Below are 25,682 nucleotides of genomic sequence, written 5' to 3' on the forward strand. Positions count from 1 at the left end.
GGAAGATTTAAACACCGTTTCAGAACTGTTAGTTTGAGACCTGAGTAAAGGAAAGGCTGTTGTATGGTGCATTTAATGACATTCTTAGACTCTCCTTGCAGTGAGCTAGGGAAGTGGTGAGGGTTTATGATAGAAACTGATTAACTGAGCATAGTAGTAGTGTACTAAGCCTATAGAATAAATAATGTTTTTTAAACTTGTGGGGTATAAGTAAACCAGGGGAAATCTGAAAAAGGTCAGTGGATTGTAGCAACGTCAGTACCCTGGGGTGATATTATACTGGAATTTTATAAGAGGTTTACCAATAGGGGAAACAAGGTAAAGGGAACACAAGATATCTCTGCATCATTTCTTATATTGTATACGAATCTATAGTTCTTTCCAAAAGAAATGTTCAATTAGAAAAGCATAGGTTCCTAACTGAAGTAGAAGATGACAATACTGAGAGCAGTGGTAAATATTAGTGTAATGAATGAGCAATTGACATTGTCAGGTTACTTTGTGTTATGCTTTAAGGTCACCTTGTAAAAACCGTTTCTCCTCATCTTCCCGTTAGCTACTAATTCCTGGGCTGCTGGAGCAGCTCTCCCCTTGGTCTCATCTTTTACAATGTTTGCTGTCCACAAGACTACCAGATCTATTTTTGTAACACACAATTTTGACGACTCTTCCTATCTCTCAAAGCACCAACAATTCCTCATTGTCTCCAGAATAAAATTACTTCACCCTAACATTCAGAGTTTCTCTCTTTCTAGGCCCCTGCCCCAATATTTTTCAACTCCAGACGAGTCAGTCGGCTTCCTGTGGCCTGTGTATGTCCTGAGCTGCTTGGCTTCCAACACACCTCATCCTTCACAGACTCATTCCTCACGTTGGCCCTTACCTGCTAAGCGATCTCAGGGAAAGCACTTGTTCTACCAGTCTTCACTTATTAACCAGAAAAAAATGGGCATAATTACAATTACTTCTACAGCTTTATGAGGAATGAGATAATAAATTCAAAATTCCTAACACGATGCCCGGTACGTAACCTGATTTAGGGAAACAGTCATTTTCTTACTACCTTTTAGACCTTATAATCAAATGGATCATTGCCCTTTTCTCACAGTGTATTTTTTTTTAATTTAGATCCAAGTTAGTTAATATATGGTATAATAGTGATTTCAGGAATAGAATTTGGTGATTCATCACTTACACATAACATCCAGGGCTCATCCCAAGTGTCCTCCTTAATGCCCCTTGCCCATTTAGCCCTTTCCCTCATTCAACACCCCTCCAGCAACCCTGTTTGTTCTCCGTATTTAAGAGTCTCTTATGGTTTGTCTCTCTGTTTTCATATTAATTTTGCTTCCCTTCCCCAAGTCAATCTGCTTTTTATCTTACATTCCACATATGAGTGAAATCATATGATATTTGTCTTTCTCTGATTGAATTATTTCGCTTAGCATAATACACTCTAGGTCCATCCACGTTGCTGCAAGTGGCAAGATTTCATTCTTTCTGATCACCAAGAAATATTCCATTGCGTATATATATCATATCTTCTTTATCCATTCATCTGTTGATGGACATTTGAGCTCTTTCCATACTTTGGCTATTGTTGATAGTGCTGCTAAAAACATTGGGGTGTATGTGCCCTTTAAAATCAGCACTCCTGTATCCTTTGGAGAAATACCTAGTAGTGGAATTGCTGGGTCATAGATAGTACTATTTTTAATTTTTTGAGGAACCTCATACTGTTCTCCGGAGTGGCTGCACCACTTTGCATTCCCACCAGCTATGCAAAAGGTTCCACTTTCTCTGCATCCATGCCAACATCTGTTGTTGCCTGAGTTGTTAATGTTAGCCATTCTGATAGGTGTGAGATGGTATCCTATTGTGGTTTTGATTTCTATTTCCCTGACGATGAGCGATGTTGAGCATTTTTCATGTGTCTGTTAGCCATCTGGATATCTTCTTTGGAAAGTGTCTATTCATGTATTTTGCCCATTTCTTCACTGGATGATTTGGTTTTTGGGTGTTGATTGTGATAAAGTCATTTACAGATTTTGGATACTAACCCTTTATCTGATATGTCATTTGCAAATATCTTCTCCCATTCAGTCGGTTGCCTTTTTGTTTTGCTGATTGTTTCCTTCACTTTGCAGAAGCTTTTTATTTCGATGAGGTCCCAATAGTTCATTTTTGCTTTTGTTTCCCTTGTCTCTGGAGACATGTTAAGTAAGAAGTTCCTGCAGCTGAGGTCAGAGAGGCTGTTGCCTGATTTCTCCTCTAGGATTTTAATGGCTTTCTGTCTTACAGTTAAGTCTTTCATCCATTTTGAGTTTTTGTGTACAAGAAAGTGGTCCAGGTTCATTCTTCTGCATGTCACTGTCCAGTTTTCCCAGCACCATTTGCTAAAGAGACTGTCTTTATTTCATTGGATATTCTTTCCTGCTTTGTCAAAGATGAGTTGGCCATATGTTTGTGAGCCCATTTCTGGGTTCTCTATTCTGTTCCATTGATCTCAGTGTCTATTTTTGTGCCAGTACCATGCTGTCTTGATGATTACAGCTTTGTAATACATTTTTAAGTCTGGGATTGGTTTTCTTTTTCACGATTGTTTTTGGCTATTTGGGGTCTTTTCTGGTTCCATACAAATTTTAGGATTTTTTTGTTCTAGCTCTGTGAAGAATGCTGGTGTTATTTTGATAGGGACTGCAATGAATATATAGATTCCTTTGGATAGTATCAACATTTTAACAATATTTTTCCTCCAATCCATGAGCATGGAATATTTTTCCATTTTTATGAGTGTGTCTTCTTCAATCTGTTTCATGAACTTTCTGTAGTTTTCAATGAATAGATTTTTCACCTCTTTGGTTAGGTTTATTCCTAGGTATTTTATGGTTTTGGGTGCAACTGTAAATGGGATTGATTCCTTGATTTCTCTTTCTGCTGCTTCATAATTGGTGTATAGAAATGCAACCGATTTCTGTACAGTGATTTTATATCCTGTGACTTTGCTGAATTCATGGATTGGTTCTAGCAGTTTTTTGGTGGAGTTTTTGTGCTTTCCACATAAAGTATCATGTCATCTGTGAAGAGTGAAAGTTTGACTTCCTCCTTGCCAATTTGGATGCCTTTTATTTCCTTTTGCTGCCTGATTGCTGAGGCTAGGACTTCCAACACTATGTTGAATAACAGTGGTTAGAGTGGACATCTTTGTCGTGTTCCTGACCTTAGGGGGAGAGCTCTCAGTTTTTCCCCATTGAGGGTGATATTAGCAGTGGGTCTTTCATGTATGGCTTTTATGATCTTGAAGTATGATCCTTCTGTCCCCACTTTCTGGAAGGTTTTTATCAAGAAAGGATGCTGTATTTTGTCAAATGCTTTCTCTGCATCTATTGAGAGGATCATGTGGTTTTTATCCTTTCTTTTATTAATGTGATGTATCACATTGATTGATTTGTGGATATTGAACCAGCCCTGCATCCCAGGAATAAATCCCACTTGATTGTGGTGAGTAATTCTTCTAGAGTATTGTTGGATCTGATTGGCTACTATCTTGTTGAGAATTTTTGCATCCGTGTTAAACAGGGAAATTGGTCTGTAGCTCTCCTTTTTAGTGGGGTCTTTGGTTTGGGAATCAAGGTGATACTGGCCTCATAGAATGAGTTTGGAAGTTTTCCTTCCACTTCTATTTTTTTGCAACAGTTTCAAAGGAATAGGTGTTAACTCTTCTTAAATGTTTGGTAGAATTCCCCTGGAAAGCTATCTCATTCTGGACTCTTGTTTGTTGGGAGATTTTTGATTACCGATTCAATTTCTTTACTGGTTATGGGTTTATTCAAATTTTTTCTGTTTCTTCCTGTTTCAGTTTTGGTAGTTTATGTGTTTATAGGAATTTGTCTATTTCTTCCAGATTGCCCAATTTGTTGGCATATAATTGCTCATAATATTCTCTTATTATCGTTTGTAGTTCTGCGTTGTTGGTTGTGATCTTTCCTCTTTCATTTTATTTATTTATTTGGATCCTTTCCTTTTTCTTTTTGATCAGTCTGGCTAGGGGTTTATCAATTTTGTTAATTCTCAAAGAAACAGCTCCTGGTTTCACTGATCTGTCCTACTGTTTGTTTTATTTCAATATCATTGATTTCTGCTCTAATAATCTCTATTTCCCTTTTTCTGCTGGTTTTGGGCTTTCTTTGCTGTTCTTTTTACAGTTCTTTTAGGTATAAACTTAGGTTCTCATAGTGTATTTTATACCTACCAACTTCCAATAACTTCTTTAAATCACTTTTATCTTTTTAAATCATTTATTTAGGGAAAAAAATCCTTTCATTAGAGAATTTTCTTTTAAGCATTTTGGCACCATCTTATTCAGCAGTAAAACTTTGTATAGCTCAGCCTGATGCCCCCACAATAACAATCCATAAAGTGAAAAGTATCAGCGCCCCCGTCGAATTGGAATCTGATGGGAACAGAAGCTTCATGTTGGGGTGTTTTTTTCAAGCAGGTTGTGGTTGCTGAATGAATAGCACTAAACAAACATTGAGAGAGCTACTTGGCTTTCTAATATTATCATGTGGCCTGCTTTAGAGCTATTTCAAAAGATAATAAGGAGGTATGACCTGCATAAATCCAAAGAACAGTTCAAACATAAGTGGTGCCTGAATGAATGAAGGAATTGAGATTTCCTAAGGTCGGAGCTATAAATCTAGATGAGTAAAATAACATTCGATTGTCTGCATATGAAAACAGGCCTAAGACAGATGGTCTTCCTCCCTGTTCCCCTTTCCAGACCATCATGCTCACTCACATACTTTCTCCTCTCTTGAATGAAATGGAAGAAGGATGTTACCATTGAATGAAATGGAAGAAGGATGGAAGAAGGATGTGAGCTCTCAACCTAAACATCCTGTGGCCTTTCCAGAAGGTGGGAGTCAAGAGGAGTATAAAGGCATAGAGGAACAAAAATGCTTTCAGAGGGGTTTGTGTTATTTTTTTAAAAAGCCATTTACAATGTCCTATAACCCAGGGATGGAGACATGGACTGTGCTTCTGGGAAGAACACTTTGCTGTAAAAAGCTTTTTTGACTAGGGTTTGAGAGACTGGGGTTCCACCACTGGCCTTGCCATCTCCTGCCTCTATAGCTCCAGGTAGTTTACTTTTCTCTAGGTCTCAGTGCCTTTACTCACAGAGTCAGGGAATCAGGCCAGGTCACCTCAAGGCTTTCCAACAATGACACTATCTTCCTTAAAGCCTGTACCTTGATTTTGCCTGTATTACCTGAAAGGTCAATTCTATTTCATGTGAGAGGAAAATAAGGAATTCCTCATAATCTTTATGAGGAATCTCTAAGGAATTCCAGTATTAGCTGGAAACTAAGACAGAAATAGTGAGGCTAAAAGGAGATAAAGAATTGTGTGGGATAGATGTGGAGTGGAACAAAATGGAATACGATCATTTGCAAGTGTGAGACATTCGCAGTACGTGATCCTCTTGCAGAGTCAGAGGGCTTCTCTGACAGCAGTGAGACAAACAGAGATACCCTGCTTACTGGCTTGGAAGAGAAGACAGACTCTATTCCGGAAACACTATAATGTGACTAGGCTGAGAAATGGCCTCCAGCCTAGGGAGCTGAATGAAGCAAAGTTAAACTGTGACCAAAGAGGATCTAGGTAATTTTTTCCCTCCCTGTGATGTCCGGGGAGAGGGGGACTCTATAGATTGCTCATTTACTTGGTCACATTTTGAGAGTGGGTATTTTCCATTGCAGCATTTGGAAAAAGAAGATAAGTCATGATGCTTGATTCCTTTACGATCTTCAGTGAGCTTGCTCAAAAGTAACAAACTCCCCATTCTTTCAAAGAACTTAATTTTGTTGTCAATTTTCTTTCTATCTGTCTGTCTTTTTATTTTCCCAAAACATCTTGGTGAGAACTGTGGGGAAAAGATTATCCGAAGGAACAGTGGATGGCAGTATTGGTTTGCATCTCTAAAACAGAAAGCGATGGAAAGTACAATTTTTTTTTAAAGAAAAGGAGCATATACTCTATCTACTGAAAGAGCCTCATGTAGGCATGGGTGAAAGCCATGAAAAATTTGTGTTTCCAGTTTCAAAACCTGATTAGGCAACTATCTCAGATGATGTGAGAATATTGCACGAAGAAATGTGGAGGGGGGGGGGAATGATGGCCCAGGAAAAAAACGATGGCCTCTTTGATTCAAAATTTATATAATCAGTCCTCCCAGTAACTAAATGGGAGTTAACATCTAGAACTAGCCAGTCAATACACTATGACCAAGAAACACAGGGGGTATTCAGAAGCACATTAGCAATCACAGGTTGTACACAGGCAGAGAAGAATTTAGACAAAGAATGAGAGCTCAGGATGAGAAGGAGAGTAGATGGAGTACAGGCAGGCAGCTTGTTATGAATTTCATTTTTGGTGATGAATATACATGTTTTGGTACTAAGATAGCACCTGTTACCTTAGGAATGCAGATTATTCTTTTCACCTAATTCTCTTTTTTGAGTGCCTCACATGCACCTTTGTGCGTTGGTCTGAACACTGATTTGTTCATGCGTGTATTCCTTTATTCGTTAACAAAGATCTTCGAGCATGTATGAAATGCAAGGTACTGGGGATAAAGGTGCCCTGGGAGGGGGAACAGACACGTAAAGAGAAAAATGCCATGCCATATGGTGACAGCTAAATGGTTTACTGAATTGTCTCAGATTGGTAGCATGATGACATGATATACTTGTCTTTCTTAAACCCAGTGCCCCTTGCACTGCATCAAATCTCCCTATCTTGTAATATATGTCTACGTATCTTGGGCAAATTTCAAAGTCTTGCCCAAGACATGATTGTGATGTATCAGTGTAGGCTCTTGGGCACATTTCAAACTCTCTCAAGCACTTCTAGTTATTAAAGTTATAATTTTTCATTTTCAGTTGTTATCTCCTTTGAACTTTATTTTTTCATCACACATTTCAAATATCCATTTACCCACTTTAGACCAGCCTCATGGCACAGGGACCTGAAGAAGGAAAGGGAAAGTTTTCTTTCCTTCTTCTTCCCCCTCCCTGATCTTGTTGATGGGGCCTGTAGGGTTCGTGTCGTCTGCTCTAGGGGACACATGATGCACCCTTCATTTTCCAGGCCTAATTCTATAACCATCTGTCTGGGCTGCCTATCTCTGTTCTTCTGGCTGTTATGAATCTCTGTGTGCAAGCATCAACCTCTGTCAAATCTTCCCTCTCCTGTTCTCAAAATACCACGGAGCCTCTTTTTGAGTCATTTGTCCCAGCCTCCAGGCCTCTGGGATGCCCACTGTCCTGTAGGAAACACATACACTTTGTGTGTCTGATAAAGGCTTCCCTTCCTCTGTTCCCCCTGTGTCATCTCTTTCTCTCTGCTTACTTTTGTCCTTCCCATGGAGATAGAGGGCAAATGACTAAGCCAGCTGCCCAGCCACATGACCAACTGAGAAACATTCCACTCTCCCTTCTTACATGCGTCCTCCATCTTCAGGACCACCGCTCACATAGTTTTCACTTTATAAAGATTATACCTCCAAAAGTGATGGTAGCATCTAAAGTGGGATGGGAATGTGTCAAGTAAGGCTGTGACAACAAGAATGGATGAGGAATAAGTAAGATGAAGAGGCTGAGATGCTGCTCTGTTTCTAGTAGTGGAGACATCATGGATAATGACATTCTGTAAAAGAGGAAAGGGCACGGAACAAGCGGGGATGGGAAGGTAATGCGTTAAGTTTTGGATATAAGATGATGGATATCCAGATGGAAATGGACTAAGTGGAATGTTGATTAGAAGTAAAAATGAATACAAATTACAATGTAAGTTGGAAGAGATTCCAAACCTGAATGGAGATCCCACGCTTTGATGAATATGCAGTGAAGAAAACACAAAAAAGAATAAGGTGGGGAGAATACTGATTTCTGAAAGACCTTCTCAGGATGTCCACAGACTAAATGAAACAGGAAAACAAGATCAAATTCAAACATAAGGCACTCCAAATGGGGAGAGAACAGAAAACAGAAGAGGTTTTTGAAAGTATTTTCATTTTAGCTGTCCAAAAATAATAGGGGAAAAAAGTGGTTCAGATAATAAAAGAAATAAGAAACTACTCATTCCAAAGTAGCTCAAATTCAGACTTAAGAAAAAACAAAAACAAAAACACAAGAACAGGCAATCAAAAAACAAAAACAAAAAACCAGTAAAGATACCATAAAAAAGAGCTTCGAAGAACAATGAGCAAAGCAATGCTTAAGAAAATATACCACTTACAGGTCACTGGCAGTCAAAAAAAAACTTGGGATTTGAAGGCATTTTACAAATCTAATTCAATGTCTTCAGGGGACAGATGAAAAGCTCAAACCCCAGGCAGCATACATGAATTGCATAACTAGTGAGTTCAGGGCCAACTCCCTTCCATTAGCCATCAACATCACCTTTACTAACCAATTAAAGTATCACTAAAGGCCACTCTTAGACCCCTGTGAAGGCTTGTTTGAGAAGAACCAGGGCAATAGCTTCCTTTCTTTTTAAGATTAGTTTGAGTTTACAACAAAACTAAGAGGGAGGCACAGAACTTCCTGGCCCCACACATGCATAGTCTCCCTCTAATCAACATCCACTTACCAGAATGATACTTTTTTTTTCTTAACCAGAGAAGAGCCTACACTTGTTCATCACAAGCACCCCAAGTACATACCTTAGGCTTCACCCCTGATATTGTACATTCTATGTGTTTAAGCAAAGATATAGTGATACATACCCATCATTTTGATATCATGCAGTGTATTTTCACTCCTGCAAAAATCCCCTGTGCTCTGCCTATTCATCTCTCCCCTGCCACTCCATCTCTGGCAACCAATGATCTTTGTATTATCTCCATAGTTCTGCCTTTTCAAGAACGTCATCTGATTGGAGTGGTATAGTATGTAGCATTTTCAGATTGGCTTCATTCACTTAGTAACATGCACTTAAAGTTGCCAGTTGCTTCCTTTTTAAAGAAAGAGTGAAGCAATCTAGAGTCTTTCTAACCATGCCCACCCTGGATTCTCCATGACATTAGAAATTCCTATATAATGTCACCAACCTACTGACTTGATTATATAGAAAACATCATTCAGGACTACAGTCCTCTGGAGTTCCACATGGTCATTTTTTTTTTTTTTTTGAAATGTTGGTTTGTACATTATCACTAGTTTCTATTCCTGCTGTTTATCAAAAATTATATTTCTGAGAAAAATGAAGAGTTTTAATAATACCTAAATAACCATCAGAAGTGGTCATGGTTTTCCTCATCTATACTGGTAGCATTTACTACAGGAAGAAGATCTCTATCAATCTAGATGAGATTGGGACATGGAAAGGAAAAGAGTAGCCATGGCTCAGGACCCTTAAGATTACCTTTGATTTGGTCAGTAATCTTCTGTATTAAATATCAACTAAACGAGCCAAATACTTAAGAATACTCCCAGTGACTGCTTCCCATGATTTTTGTATGTCTAGTAATTCAATTCCACAGTGTGAATAGCTGTCAGCAGCAGTGTTGTATGCTAAATATCTCATTACAAAATGCTAGAAAACTAGAGAATTACTGACAATTAAGGGTTGGTACACACAAGTGGCCAAAATTGCAGTTTACGAAAGAATGATAATTGCTCAAGAAGATAGAATTGATGCATATGATTGGATTTAGTTATTTTACTTTTATCATGCATTTGCATTACCTCAAATGGATGAATGCAGTTGCTATATGAATTAACAGACATGATCTTATACCCCGCTTTCCTTTCCACACCATTGCCCCATAACCTTCAGCTTCAACTGCACTAGGGGCTTTTACTTTCTACTTTCACTCTTCTATCGGTGCTTTTTCTTTTCTTTTTGCACTTTGGGATAGCACTGGCAACAGAGTTAGACCGTCAATTTCCAAAGCAAGAGAATTATAAATACTTGGCACTAACACACACAGAAGGAACAAAGGTTGATTGTATTTAATTACTGACCAGTGACAAGACCAAATTTCAAAGTATAGTGTGACAACCACAGGTTGGGGATTAACATTTGTATATTCATTCTTTTAGGAGTGTCATCAATTAACTGTTGCTTTCCTTGTTCCCATTGAAAGCATCACTGTTCATAACATTCACCCTGCTGAGAAGACCCATGGTTTTAAAGAAGAAACAAAATGAGGGATGGCAAATTTAAGGGGTGCCAGAGACAGCATACTACAGAGATATAACAAAACAAAAACTGGAGAAGGCCCAGGTTGTCAGGACAAGATGATGATTGATCTTTCAAAAAAGTTGATCCTCATGGGTTTTCCCTTGCTACTAGTTTCTACCAAGATGAAAATATTTCAGTGTTAGCACCGTTGGGAAATAGAGAATCCTTACTCGTACTTGCCAATTTGCATCACTGGTTTCATGCACTTAGATCAGTTCTATCACATTTCTGAGATTTCCAAAATATTATCCTGTTGTATCTAAATGATTTTGAACATTTGGAAGACAACTGACATTTGGATGGGTTAGGTGAATTGACTCTACCCCTAAGAACCTTGGAATTATCTAGGCAAGTAACAACTTATTTAGAGGTATCTTCTGCATACCTGAAACCTTGAAGTCTTTTTATCTGTAAACGCTCATTAAAATTTGAACTTTCATAGAAAGGATAAAATCTTACTCCCTTAGAAGCACACTTGCAAAGATAGACATGAGAAAGATGCTGCTCGGGAGGAGGAAAGAATGCGAGACATAGATGGTGTGGGAGATTGTTGATTTGAGCTTTGGAATAGTGTAAGTGGATTACAGAGACTCATCCTCCGCTAATACCCTTTTCTATGTTCTAAGCCCTAGCTTCCAAGTGAAAGGTACATCCTCCTCCAGACTGTGGCTTAAGACTCCATCCTCATGGTTCCCCATCACAAACCTTACCTTTCAATTATTCTATTCCAACAGCACAGCATTCTTCTCGCCTGGAAATAAAAGAAAATCATTTTTAATGACAAATGCTTTCGCCCCTTCATCTCAAGATTCTATGAACACAGATAATGACAACTTAAGTCATTTATTATTTTTAAGATTATACCCAAAGATGGTGTTATGCTTCTATTTTTCTATCAAGTATGTATTTTGTTGTATTCATTTTGTAATTTAAATATAGTTGAAGTAATTCTTAAGATCATCAAAAGATAGCTCAGAGGAACAAAGATCAATAATATAAAATTCTCATTCTATTTGGCAGAACATAACCAAGATAAGTTGCACAGGTAGAGAAAACAGAGATCACTCAAGATTTATCCTGGAAAATTCAAACTAGGTGAATATTCAAAAGGAAAAGTTGCAACAGTTTGTTAAAACTGAAAAACTTCCCGTTTATTTGATTTTCCTAGGCATCACAAGTTGGGCTATTTAAGTAGAGATTCAGTGTTCACAAGCTAGAAAATCCTCTTTCTTCCTACCATTTAAAGAACATAATTAAAACGCCATCACAAATTTAGCAAAACTACAAAAAAAAGTTAAAAGCGAAAAAATAAATAAATAATACCTTTGAGAAGAGGAATTGAACCACCGTGAACACACAAAGAACGAAATGTAGCTTGAATGGATGAAAACTGAGGGAAGGTAAGGCCAGTCAACCAGTTTGGGAACGGAACACAGAAGAAATGGAGCAATTGAATGAAATTGTGGGAGGAAATACTTGGGCTGTGTATTAAGAAGTATTTTTTAACACTGATGGTGGTTTTGACTCTGGAAAAGTCACCCTTTCAAAGGAAATGGTGAAACCGTTTTTTGTTACTTCATTTAAACTGGATTGTATCAAGCTTTCCCTCAAGGGGTATGAGTCTATTTGGACAGACTGTCAGGGGAGGATCCTAATAAGTTGATTTTACTCCTGATTTCTGTGAACCAAAAATTTTAGGTCATCTGGCCACTGATTCTAAAAACAAACTCTTCCCCCTCTGATGCATCAACTCTTTTTGCTCTTCTCCCAACCGTATGATCTACTTCTAAAGGACACAAAGGACATCTAGCACCATTTCATTATTTTCCAGAATAAAATGAAACAAAAGTATTTGAATGGGGTCCATTTTGGGTTTGCAGCATTCTTGGAATGGAAATTTACATCTCTTAAATAAAAACTCGCCATTTGACTCTGGTTAAGAAATGTTTCCTACGAATGCTGCAAGTCTAAAGTAATGCAGAATTTAGTTCTACTTACAAAATTGATCTATTAGACCAATTCCTCAAATTGAACACTATCCGAATGCCATTGTTATTACATAAAATTTGGCAGGAAGCCTAAATTTTAATTCACATACTTAACAAAAGCACATTATTTATATAATTATATTTATAACTAATATACACATAGAAAATACATTTATAGTCTGTAAGTACTATCTCTTATTTGCATAATAATAATTCCCACATTTGGCAAGCTAAGATATTGTTAATGTACCAGTTGCAAAAACATGATTTATTCCTTTGGGCTTAATAAAATAGAGTAAGAAATTTTTCTATAGAGAGAGTAAGAAATTTTTTGAGACACGAAAAAAGAAATTTTGTTTGCTTTGGAATGAATTACAAATTTTGTATGTTGAGATAAAAATAGCAAGTAGTATTCCCACATTTACCCTTCCACTTAAACGCCAGTGTTATGGTGTGTGAGAAAGGAGAGGTCTCAAATATGAATGATAGGGGGTTACTTTATCTCTTCACAGGTAAGACGAGGGATTTCATGGGGTCAGCATTACCAAAAATGACTTAGGACCCCAAGTGAAAGATCACATCTTCTAACCAGACAATAATTGACTGATGTTTAACATCCATTTGTGTTGCTGCTCTGGAAATAGTCTGGAAGCCACTGTCCATAGCTTTTTGTTGACCAGCCTGAACCAAGAACATTTGATCATTCTAGGCAAAGAGCAGGCTTACTGACATAAAATGTTTTTTTATAGACCTGAGCACAATGACGCTATGTTGCTGCTCCTTAAAAGGAAATGCACAGTAATCTAGGGGGCTTCTAATCTGCTTACCAGCTATACAGATGAGCCAGATTTATTTAACAGTTATCATCAACCCAACCTATGTTACAATGACAAATAATGTTTCAATGAACAAAAGTAGCATCTTTCTCAGGCTTTTCTTTTCTATGAAAAGAGAAATTTATGTTCCAAGATTCCACTTTTCCCTACTCTTTAAATGTAAATATGTCAGAGATATATTAAAATGGCATCCGATATAGACTACTATTTTTAAAACAAAGTTGTCATTTGACTCCTGGTGAATTGCTCGTAAATTCAGGACTGAATAAAGAGATCAGATTACATTAAATGCATTTTGGTATCTATAACTTTCTGCAATGAATTAAAACTGGCTGATCGTGTCTCCAGTGCATTTCATTTTCTGTTGATTCATGTACTGTAATATAACCTTCAAAATTCCCTTATGCCAACAAACTCACTCAGATATGCTGAGTGCAGGAGGAGATTAAAGTGGCTATAAGATTGAAAACTGTATGAAGGCATCAGATAATGCAGTAGAGGTATAATGAAAGTGTAAACAAAGCCGGTAAATGTAGAAATTACTGTTCATATAATCCACTGTTGAATTCAATGGAGAGTTACCTCCCTGCCAAATATATATTAATACCAAACAAATTGGCAAGATCAATACACCAAGCCCGTTTCATTCTTATTAAACTATTTTTCTCTTTGAGACTAAACATAAGTAAGACATGCCATTCTCCTTTGGAAAATGTAATATTTCCCCAATAGAAACTTAGCATGCAGGTATACTCAGACTCCCAGCTCTGAGAAACTCAGATCAGACGATTTTCCTCCACTCCTTAAAATTGAAGTTACTTACAGAAATAACCTGTCATATTTTCCTGGGCAGTAGCTTTTTGTTTCTGCATTGCAGAAGCCAATCCATCCTTTAAAGGCTCTTTAAGCTGGGGGTTGGGGGTGGGGGGAAGCATTATTACTGGGCTAGGAACCTCTATTGTTTCAGTAGTAGCTAGAGCTATGGATGAATGCTTTCAACAGAAGTTAAAAGAGATAATGAGTCTTTAATGATACAAAATCAGAGCCTTGTGTGCCTAGTGAAGCCTGACACACGCTCCAGCTTGCAGCTAGCAAGGAGAGCTTATTTGCTATCTGTTTTATAGGCTAAAAATACCCACAAAGCCCCCTCTTGCAAAATTGTGTATCCCTTAAGATAGGATCAGTGGTATTCGTTAGGTTAAACTGTCCTGAAATGCAAAACAAAATTGGACAAAAAGCTTATGTTCTATCCTTCCGCATGCATCTGTTTAAAGCTCAAGGTAAACGCATCTCCATCCTCCAAGCAGTATCTTCTATTTTATTCCAGACTTTTTTCAAGAGCAATCTCCTTTTGTGTGCATATTTGATTTTCTTCCTCTCTACCAAAACTACAAAAGGAAACTCCAGCATCACCTGCCTGGGTGCACCTTCTGCTATGCTGACTGGATAGATTACCTGGCACCACGGAGAGAGATTTTTGTCCACCAAGTATTAGGAAACTGGTTTGAATTTCAGCTGTGTAAACGTGTTAAGTACCAACAAAAACTTCTGGAGAGCAGTGGGAGAAAAACTCTTTCGTGAACACAAGCCAGGATCCTTGATGTTAAATCAGATTTGCTTCTGAAAGGATTGGCATGTCTGATATGATTAGGAAGCTTCAGTTGTGCTGATTATAAATTAAAATTAAGAAAAACAGATTGATCTGGAAAATAAGAAACATAAGGGCACATTGCTACACTCCACTCTTTGTGACGATGCTTAAAAGTGATGGATATGGGAATTATTTATTGTAGGAATCATAACTAGGTTATTCTGTAAAGATTTGCATGCTATCATCATTGTATTAAGGTGCCAAAATCGGTTACAGAAATGAAGAAAGGAAAACATCAACATAACTTGACTTGGTATATATTCAACATGCATTTTCCTTTCATTGTTTTCAAAAAATATTCAGGAGTGTGAGTGAATTGGGGAGCCGGGGGAAGGTGAGATTAAGTAGGCAGATAACCCATAATCCATTGAAATCAACTAAATTATCCTTCTGGGTGTTTTTGTTTTTTTTTTTTTAAGTGATACTTTATTTATTTATTTTTGGGGCGGGGGGACAGAGAGAGACAGAGCATGAACGGGGGAGGGGCAGAGAGAGAGGGAGACACAGAATCAGAAGCAGGCTCCAGGCTCTGAGCCGTCAGCCCAGAGCCTGACGCGGGGCTCGAACTCACGGACCGCGAGATCATGACCTGAGCTGAAGTCGGACGCTTAACCGACTGCGCCACCCAGGCGCCCCAGTTCTGGGTGTTTTTTAGGAGAGAAATTATTTTTTTCCTTCCTCCTTCATTTTCCCCATTCCCATTTCTAGCCATTCACCTCCTCTCTTCTAGACCCATTGCTACCAGGGAAAAATAACCATTCAAGTTCCAGAGAAAGAGGTTTTTCAAAGAGTTAAAAGGGCAGAGAGCAGGGGAAAAGAAGGCAACAGTGTATTTTTTTTTACCCCAAATTATTATTTTGAGCCATGTTCTTCTTGACACAAAGATGCAATAATCGTTGGTCATGTGGGCATAGTTTTAAGAGCCAATTAATTTTAATGTTATGCTGAAGTTTCTCATCTATTACCTGGCATTAATACAAAGGACAATTCTAAATCAGTGAGTGTATTCTCATAAAATCTTCTATCATCACCAAATAATTAAAGTTTCTCCCTCAAAGAAAACTCTTACTATTAAATTGGAGAATTGTCATAATTATGCCCACCATCCCAGCCCATAACCTTTCTGGGAATACAGAAAATGCCTGGTGAGGACACAGAAACTCTAAGCCTGGAAACAGCTAGAACTTCTTCTTCCCCCACTTTCTTCCTCAGATTCTCTCAAGGATATGGACAATAGATAAGAGCTTGTGAACTGTTGCCTTTTACCAGTAAGTAGAGTATATTAGATGCAGTTAGTTTTCTTCAACTCAGTTCATGAATCAAGGCCCACAGATGGCTTCCCCTGAAAAATGTTTTCTTCTGGAAAAGCCTTCTACCTCTACAGATCATAATTTAAAGTTTCTAAAAAAAAAAAAAAAAAAGGGGGAATTTGATTTCTGAATGCAGTGCTTTACAAAAGCACATCCGGCTCAAGATTGACAGGCCTGCAGCACTGCTTTGCAAAACTAACATGTTGCTACTATCTGAACAACCAAAATCTGGGCACAATCCATACTTAGAAACACTGTCCAGAAATAAAATCTTCAATCAGAGGAATAATTTAATATATTCATTCAAGAAATAGTTACCAAATGCCCATTCTATTCATCACCATGACATTTTTTTTTAAATTATGACATTCCCTATTCTACATGCTAGGGATATAGCAGCAAGCAAAGCAGACAAAGATCCTTGCCTTACATTCTAGTCTCTAGGTGAGGTACCGGAAACACAGAAGATTGGAGAGTTCATGCCTCCATGACACTCAGTCTAATGGAGATGAGAGTCAAAAAGCAAGTAAATACACATAAACTTTTACATACATACATACATACATACATACATAAAGCAGAGAGAGAACGTAAATATACAAAACAATGGCACAGAATATGTGATAGAGACGTAGAAGACTCTGTTATGGACTATCTAGATTAGATGGGAAGTTAAGTCCTTTTTGGAGATAGAATGATAAGACTTTGGAATCTTCTTGAAACTTTTCTTATACCTATAACCGACTTTTCAAAAGAAATAACAACTGAAATATAATTCTATCTCATTATTTTTCCAGGGTAAAATGATTCAAGTAAGACTATTTCAAAGAGATGGATAGATTTTCTCAGAATATTTGCAAGGAGCTTTGTTTTTGATCACACACACGCACACACACAGGTGAATATATTAAGGTAGCACTGATTCGAACAAAGTAGAGGGTTAAGATGACTGTCTAGATGATTCCAGAAACAAATACTATTTACTGAAAAATAAGATTAAAATCTTGGAATCGAAAGAGTCATATTATTGGTCAATGTTAATCACATACTTTAGATAGATTTTCAACTACTTATTTCATGTTTTTCATTTATATGCAGTATCGCAGGAAATAATTTTACAAACTCAGGTGCCTTGTCAAAGGTGCTGTTTCCAAGTGTTCTGATGATGTTTCTATCTATAATGTTAAATGCTCAATAGTAGCTTGGAAACAAACTAGTTAAAAACTGTTGGAAATAAGATATAGCAATCCATTTAAAAGATACCATGAAATTTAAAGATGAGAAGACAGTTGGGTTGGTCATCCTGCCAGTCTCATTAGACACTTTAATTTTTCATAATATTTATTCCTGAAAGCTTTTTCTACTCTAATCTTACACGACCGAAACATGGGTTCTGCTTTCTGACATAGAGTTTCCAACATATCTCTTGAAGAAAGGGGTGTGTCATCAAAAATATTTCACCATTATTTTTTCCTAACTTATTACATTTTAAATAATGCAGACATGCAAACAATATAGAAGTTTTATTGATCTATATCATTTCTGACTATTAACGACAAATAGAGTTATAATGCAATATTATAAATAACTGTATATTACCATAATAACAGCAATAAAATTGCTGAAGTTAATTAGCAAAACACTGAAATGCATCCTGCAACTTAATACTGTTGAAGAATGAGATCGTAACTTACAGATTGTATTCAAGAATTCCAGATTTTTTTTCAAGACTTTAAGGCCTGTGTAACACACAATGAAGAAAAGAGGAGGTGCTTTCATTGGATCGGATAGAGAGGCAAATGATCTGATAAAAGGAAAAAAGTACTTTCCATCAAATTTCATACTAAAATTATTTGCTTTGCTTTCCAATAATTAAATTTGATAATTGCCAACCATTTTACTACTTTTAAGGTGTATAAATCCTACAGTACTCCTGTTTTTGTTCCTGTTTAATTGGCGTTTTAAAAAGCTTACTTACTAAGCATTTAAAGATTACTGAGTAATATTCTAAGAATATTAGTCCTTCTATGTCTCAAACAATTGCTGCACAAATGAAGGAATTTTTTCTACCATCCAATGCTTTCATTTCATAGTATTAATAAATTTCCGGGTAAATAAGAAGAGTGCATACGTGTGTAGAGTCAGATTCTTGATTATGAATCAACATCAAAAATATCTTACTAAAGTGTGCATTCAAAAAAAAAAAAAAAAACCAGACAATATCATTCCCTTACTCTAAAATATGTTGTTTCCTATCATAGGTCAGATGTTTTATTCTGCTCTATGAAAAAGATAAAAATGGACATTCAGCTCTTATTTTGAAGAGTCTGTAAGACATCGTAGCATTAAGGATGGAAAGGGCAGTAGTAGCAGCTGTTACAAAGGCCTTGGCACCAAGGAGGGCTGGATTTTGAGCCCCCACTCTGATACGTATTATTTATGTAACTTTTCTTTTGATCCTATGCGTGCCAATTCTTAAAGTTTGACCTACAGATCCAGGCCAAGTGGACCAGCAAATGAAGTCAGGAGAATCATCATGGGTCAGGAGACCAGGGAAGAGCTGGGGGACGGCTGGTTCTCAGTAATAAAGGGCAAGTTCAGTAAAAGGAAAAAGGATAAATGGAAATTAACCAAGAAATGAATATGCCAGCCTTTGTTTTTTCACTCTGCAGTCTTCACAAATCAACATTTACATGTATCTGAATATTACAGACTTTTAAAAACATAAAGTGAGAATATGTTATGAATTTATTCATAAGTTTCCTTTAAATGATTATCCCACTACATCTTTTTTTCTCCCTCCCCCTTAAATTCTAATATCCATGTCCTCTATCTCTAACTACAGTTGATTGTCAGCCAGAGATAATGTGCACCATACTCTACTGGAGAAACAACACAAGACATAGAGTTACTTATAGAGTTCGTTAGCATTTCCTTGTTTTGAAGGGGTGCATTATTAGACATTCTAGCACACGTTTTACAGCTGATCTCTATGTAAAGAAACATTCTTTATAACGCAAATCTTTTCTGCAGATTTTCCATACCAAAGTTGGATCCAAGACAAAATTCTGATACACGCTGGTATCATACCTGGAAGCATCTACTATATAACAAGGCAGCCACTTCCAGTGAAAACACTGGCCTTGCCAGAGAGCACTTAATAACACCTATTAAAATTTGTGTGAGAAGTAAATGCCCTAGCTTTCCATTTTCAAGAAAAGAATTTACATGGAACAGATATAATGTTTTAGTCATCCTTGAATACCTATTCTTGGTTACTATTTAAAATTAGTACACAATTTCTATACCAAATCTATTTTCATTTTAAAAGTACAGGTACAAACCTTCATCTTCACCTACTAAGTGTTCCTGGGAATTTATTTTTAGAGTTTAATCTAGCACAACCGTAAAAATGACTTTCTGTTTGCTGTTAGTCTCATTCTTTTGCCTTTATTGAACATCGCTTTTATTCAGTTCCTTCCAGGATATTATAACAATAACCGATTATACATGATGTAAAATAATAATGCACAATTAAGTACCTAGATTCACTTAGGATTATTTTAGTAGCAAGTAGAAAAACCCAACCAGAACTAGCTACAGCAAAAAAAAAAAAAAAAAAAAGAAAAAGAAATATCACTAAGTGGAGGGGAAAGCAGGGAAATATCAGTGTAGTCTAGTTCTATCTGTTGCTTCTCCTTCTGTGTGTCAGTTTTAATCTGTCTTGTTACAAACTAACCATTCCAGGAAGCAGAGACCATACTACTGATGGTCTCCACAATCCTCCTCACAGCTTGCACAGTGCCTGTCTGATATCCGGGGAGAAGGACTGCAATTGATCTAGTTCAAGTTCGGTGCCACCTCTCAGGGCTACTGTTTTCAATAAAAGTAACACATTCCCAGGGTGCCTGGGTGGCTCAGTGGATTAAGCATCTGACTTGGGCTCAGGTCATGTTCTCATCATCCTTGAGTTTGAGCCCCGTATCAGACTCTGTGCTGACAGCCCAAAGCCTGGAGCCTGCTTCAGATTCTGTGTCTCCCTCCCTCTCTGCTCTCTCTCTCTCTCTCAAAAATAAATACACATTAAAACTTTTTTTTAAATGAAAGTAATGCATTCCCTAAAGAGGTCTTTTGGAAATTTGTGAGGGTGTATTTGATTACCACAATAATGGGGAGTTACTGTTGGCATTTCAGAGGCAGAAGCCAGAGGTAATGCATGTTCTATAATACACAGAACAATCCCACAAAATTAATTTTTCTTTTCTAAATGACATGCTAATATTCTACTACATATTTGTGTAATTATCTAACCCAGAATATAACTTTTTATAAACCAAGTATTTCTGCATAGTTTCAAGATATGTTTATAGTTTCAAGGAATCAATATGCTTTGTTTTTTTTTTTTCAGAATTTTACCCAAGATTATTCACTATTTCAGAAATATCACATCAGCAAAATTACTGTGGTATCTGAATTACAAATAGAACTTACACGTATCAGTCTGAATTGATACTGTTTATATCCATAGTGAGAAAAAAACAGTAAATAAAAAATATGACATTAGGTAGGAGAAATAAATCTTAACAGTAATTACAATAAAATTAAACAGATTAAACTCACCAATTAAGAAAGATCACCAATTAAGACAGATTAAAAAAAAAACAACTAAGATCTAACAATATTTGCCTACAATGGGGCTACTGAAAGTATGTTCTGAAGCATAATATTGGTCTGTAACCTATTTGTTACCATCCTATGACAAAATTAGTGAAGAAATAGAGGCCATTTAAAATGTTTTATAGAGGGGCGCCTGGGTGGCGCAGTCGGTTAAGCGTCCGACTTCAACCAGGTCACGATCTCGCGGTCCGTGAGTTCGAGCCCCGCGTCAGGCTCTGGGCTGATGGCTCGGAGCCTGGAGCCTGTTTCCGATTCTGTGTCTCCCTCTCTCTCTCTGCCCCTCCCCCGTTCATGCTCTGTCTCTCTCTGTCCCAAAAATAAATAAAAACGTTGAAAAAAAAAATAAATAAATAAAATGTTTTATAGAAATTTGACATGGAAATTTCTTGTCTATTGAGTTTAATAGTTAAAAGGTAGTCATGTATTTTGTATGACTCTTTTTTAGTTTCTATTCTAGAAAACCGTGTTTACTGCATTTAACAAAAGTACAAGGGAAATAGAATAGTAAATTTAGAAAACCTGGTCCTTCACCAGAGCTGTTTTGAGAAGCACTGACAAGGTACACACTTTAATAATATGAAAAAGTTGACAGCTGAAGGATGGAAATAAGGTGTCAGACAAGTGTAAACAAACAGAAAGCTAAGGTAATAATCCTTATTTCTGACAAAAGAGAACTTTAAGCGCCACCCCCCCCAAAAAAACACTACTCCAAATGCAAGAGGTACTACATAGAGAGAAACTAACATGTCTGCAACTCACAGTATTATCTAAAGATATATAAAGCAAAAACTAACAAATTCACAGGTAAAAGTAGAAAAAAACAATTGTTGTTGTTGATTTTAATATATTCTTTTTAAAGAGGCTAAATCAATCAACACAAGAAATGACAGGTGTTAGCAAGGATGTGGAGAAGGGAACCCTCTGGCACTCATGGTGGGGTGCAACCACTCTGGAGAACAGTATGGAGGTTCCTCAAACAATTAAAAATAAAGCTGTCCTACAATCCAGTAATTTCACTACTGGCTATTTGCCCCCAAAATACAAAAACACTAATTCAAAGGGCAACATGCATTCTTATGTTTATAGCAGCATTTTTTTTTACAATAGCAGCCCAAGTGTCCATTGATAGATGAATGGATACAGAGGTGGTATATATACACAATGAAATATTATGCAGCCGTAAAAAAGAATGAAATCTTGCCATTTGCAATGACACGGATAGAGCTAAAGAGTATAATGCTAAGCAAAAGAAGGCAGTAAGAAAATGACAAATCCCATATGATATCACTCGTGTGGAATTTAAGAAACAAAACAAACAAGCAAAGAGAACAAAAGAGAAACAACCCAAGAAACAGACTCTTAACCATGAAGAAGAAATCAGTGATCAGTGACTAAAGAAGGGAGGTGGTTGGGGGGCTGGGTGAAATAGTTGATGGGGATTAGGAGAGCACTTTTCACCACGGGCACTGGATGATGCGTGAAATTGTGGAATCACTGCATTGTACACCTGAAACTAATATAATACTGTAGGTTAACTATTTTGTAATTTAAAATTTTAAATAAAGTTTCTGTACAGCAAAGGGAACCATGACATGGTTGAATGAATGAATGAATAAATGAATGAATAAATAATCAGCTAATAATGCCAAACCATTATATTTTTAAAAGTATATTCATTTAAAAAATGTATTCACTTAAACAGAGAATGTATATTTTACAACATATATATATATTTAACATTTATAAAAATCATTCCTGTATTTAGCCATAAAGGAAGCTTCAATAAATTACAGAGGATGAAATCATGTAGGTCATATTCTCTGAAGACAGTACAATAAAATAACAAAGGACTAGCTAAAAATTCTATATATGTGATACATAAGTAATGTGCTTCTCTGTATTTAAAAGGAAATACAAAAGAAATAATAAAATATTTAAGATTAAACAGTAAAAACTACATAATCCAAAATCTGTGATACATAATGCAGAAAAATTGGAAAGACAAAATAAAATGGATCTAAGCATTCTGATCAAAAAGTTTGAACAATAGGTACAGAACAAAACTAAAAACGACAAAGGAGAAGGAAACAATAAAGATAAAAGAAAACTCAATAAAATACAGAACAAAAAAAAAGCAATAGAGAATACTCATAAAACACAAAGCTGGTACTTAAAATAAGATGAACCTCTTGTAAGACAGATTAAACAAAAAAGAGAGCATGCAAATAAAGGAAATTCAAATTATATAAAGAAAATTACTCCAGATTTTAAAAAAGCACTTTTAAAATAATGAAAATATCCAAAAACGTATAGGCTAATATGTTTGAAACCCAAAGGAAATAAATACACCTCTGAAAAAAAAGTGGTACAAGACGAAAAACTAGCATAGACCAATAACCTCAAAACCCAGGTTCAGTTAGTTTCTTGGTGAATTCTGTAGTTTTCAAGGAATAGATAATACATTATTTCTACCGTATCCAAGTATGAAAAAACCTAGCGATATAATTCGCAATACTAAGTAGAAATTATGATTATCTTAATATATGCACAAGGGGAAATAGTCTTGTTGCTAAACTAATAGAAGGTAAATTTCTCAATGTGAAAATAGTTATATATAAAGTGGACCCTGGGCCATTAGTTCCTGTAGGGAATAAACTTCACATTTTTTCCGTTAATGGTTTGCCCAGAATCACCTGCATTGTCACTTGTTTTTTCTTAGAACAAAAACAAGCTCTGTATATCAGTGTGTGTGTGAGTGTGTGTGTAACAAGTGTATCTAATAATACACATTCACATCATATATATATGAATATCAATACATAACATGTTTATTAAGATTGTCTTGTGTTCTAATTAGACCAAATTGCTTTCTTATTCATGCTATGCAAGTTGCAGAATTGGCTGGATGCCCTGAAATGCAATTTAGAATGTCATATAAGTTATCATGCTCTGTTCTTGCCCTTATTTACCAAGAAATCCCTTCAAACAAAATTGACACAATGTGCTCTTACTATTTCTTTTGAAGCTGTCTTCTTGTCAATAAAGTTTACACATTTAAATGAATACTACTCTGTATAATTTTCAGATTATATTGCACATTTGCAGCTGGAACAGATACTAAAAACTGCTATAAAGTGTGCTCACTTTCTATGCATAACAGCTGCTTTAAGAACTTTGATATCCTACACGTTTCCATGGGTTTTTTTGTTTGTTTGTTTAACGTACATTTTTTTGAGAACTTTGGTGTTGGAGGTAGGGAATTCTTTCTTTGGACTGAGGTTCAGAAAATCATTATAAAATCTGGCACAAAAACTATTAATTTGTGTTGTTGCTTAATGAATTACCAGGTGTAATGTTATCAATCTTTAAAGAGATTTTAAGTGTGAAAAGCAGTGCCAAAAAAAAGAAAGTAATTTCAAAACTGCCATGGGTACTGACAATGACCACAAAGCTGTTCACAAAATGAGGCTTACAACCTCGATGATGTTAGAAAACAGGTTCAGACCCTCTCTGTGGCACTAAGTTAACTCTACGATCACGGCTAAGTTACTCAATCATCCTAAACCAGTTTTGTTATTTGTGAACAATGGAAAAGATGCCTACTCAATGGAATTCTTTTGAAAATTGAATGTGATAATACATGAGAACACACTGAGTACCATGTAATTATTTGATGAGTTTAATGAGTTTAAATCTCTACCTAATAAACCTTTTATGTTAGGTGTTATTGAGAAGATAATTGTGTGGCCATAGCTCACCCCACAAGTAAGTGAAGTGTCAGAAGTGGTCACTGAAGGCCGTCTTCAAATTTGAAGTCCTAAAATGACCTCAGGAGACTCAATGTGATCACCAAACTCACCCAGAGAATCATTCTGTTGTCAGTGGTTTTGAGGAATTTTTCAAACGCTTCACTGCTATCACTGAGAAACTTAAAGAGAAAAGATTAGCTAGTCAATAATAACAATAATCATATTTTTACTACTGTTTTAAGCTGAGCATCCCTGAATTCACCAGTTTATCCTTTTCTTGGGTATCCAAAGAAAGCAAGTCATGCCCACATCTGTAAAACTGCAGAAAATAAAATATTACAAATATTTCTGGGTTTCTCAAGGGGAGAAATTATATATTATTACTCAAACTAAATTCTTGCTCCTAGTTTTCTCCTCAAGAACCCCTAGTGGTGTCATTCATGCCTCTCTATGCTTCTCATCCTCAAGCACAAATCAAGGATTCACTTTGCCATGAAATGAAAATGAAGATTGAATTCACTCATAATTCATGCACATGAAAAATGTCTTCCAAGATTCTGCTGGTGCAAAGAATACAACAGTGAACAAGACTGGCCGTGCCTGACCTCCTGGCGTGTATATTCAACGGGAGAGGCAGATATCAAAGAAAGAATTACATGATAATTTAATAACTTATTACAGATGCAATATTGCCCCCCAAATATATATACAAGTTTCTGTAAAAGTATATATCAGGTAGACCTAGTCTAATGTAGAAGTTATTGAACGAGGGAGGCATCATCAATGAGGCCATACAGAGGTAGCACCAGATCAGGGAATAACATTGGCCTGTGTCCTAAAAGAAATGACAAGCAACTTACGATTGGTCAGGTTGGAGAATGACATCTTAAATGTTCCAAAATATCACTCAGTATGTATAAGATACCTAGAATTCTAATTACACAAATTTAATGGTATACGCTCAATTGGAAAAACAGCCTTCAAATTACGGCATCACATATTTGGTACACACAGACACAAGGTAGTTTTGTTCTTTCAAAGAGATCTTGCGTGTGAGAGGCACAGCTTAGTTCTCTGCTGTCAGAGAAGCCTGCTAAAAGGGAGAACTATGAATATTGAGAAAGTGACAGATCAGCCAAAAACATTAGAAATTATTTCAGTGGATCCAAGAGTTCCATCAGGAACTTGGGGTTTCAATTCTTCCATGGAAAAAAGCTTGG

General features: G+C 36.5%; 1 long non-coding RNA gene across 1 annotated transcript in view; it reads right to left on the reverse strand.

The window, feature by feature from the left end:
• The window catches only part of LOC121041466 (uncharacterized), a 94,609-nt gene that overhangs the window by 55,385 nt on the left and 13,542 nt on the right, over window positions 1–25,682 (reverse strand). The window contains exon 3 of the long non-coding RNA XR_005795750.1: window positions 10,962–11,002. This is a non-coding gene — a long non-coding RNA (uncharacterized LOC121041466). The remainder of the gene's footprint in view (window positions 1–10,961; window positions 11,003–25,682) is intronic.

The sequence above is a fragment of the Herpailurus yagouaroundi genome, unplaced genomic scaffold (genome assembly GCF_014898765.1).
Source record: "Herpailurus yagouaroundi ecotype Mexico unplaced genomic scaffold, PumYag 184, whole genome shotgun sequence".
NCBI lineage: Eukaryota > Metazoa > Chordata > Mammalia > Carnivora > Felidae > Herpailurus > Herpailurus yagouaroundi.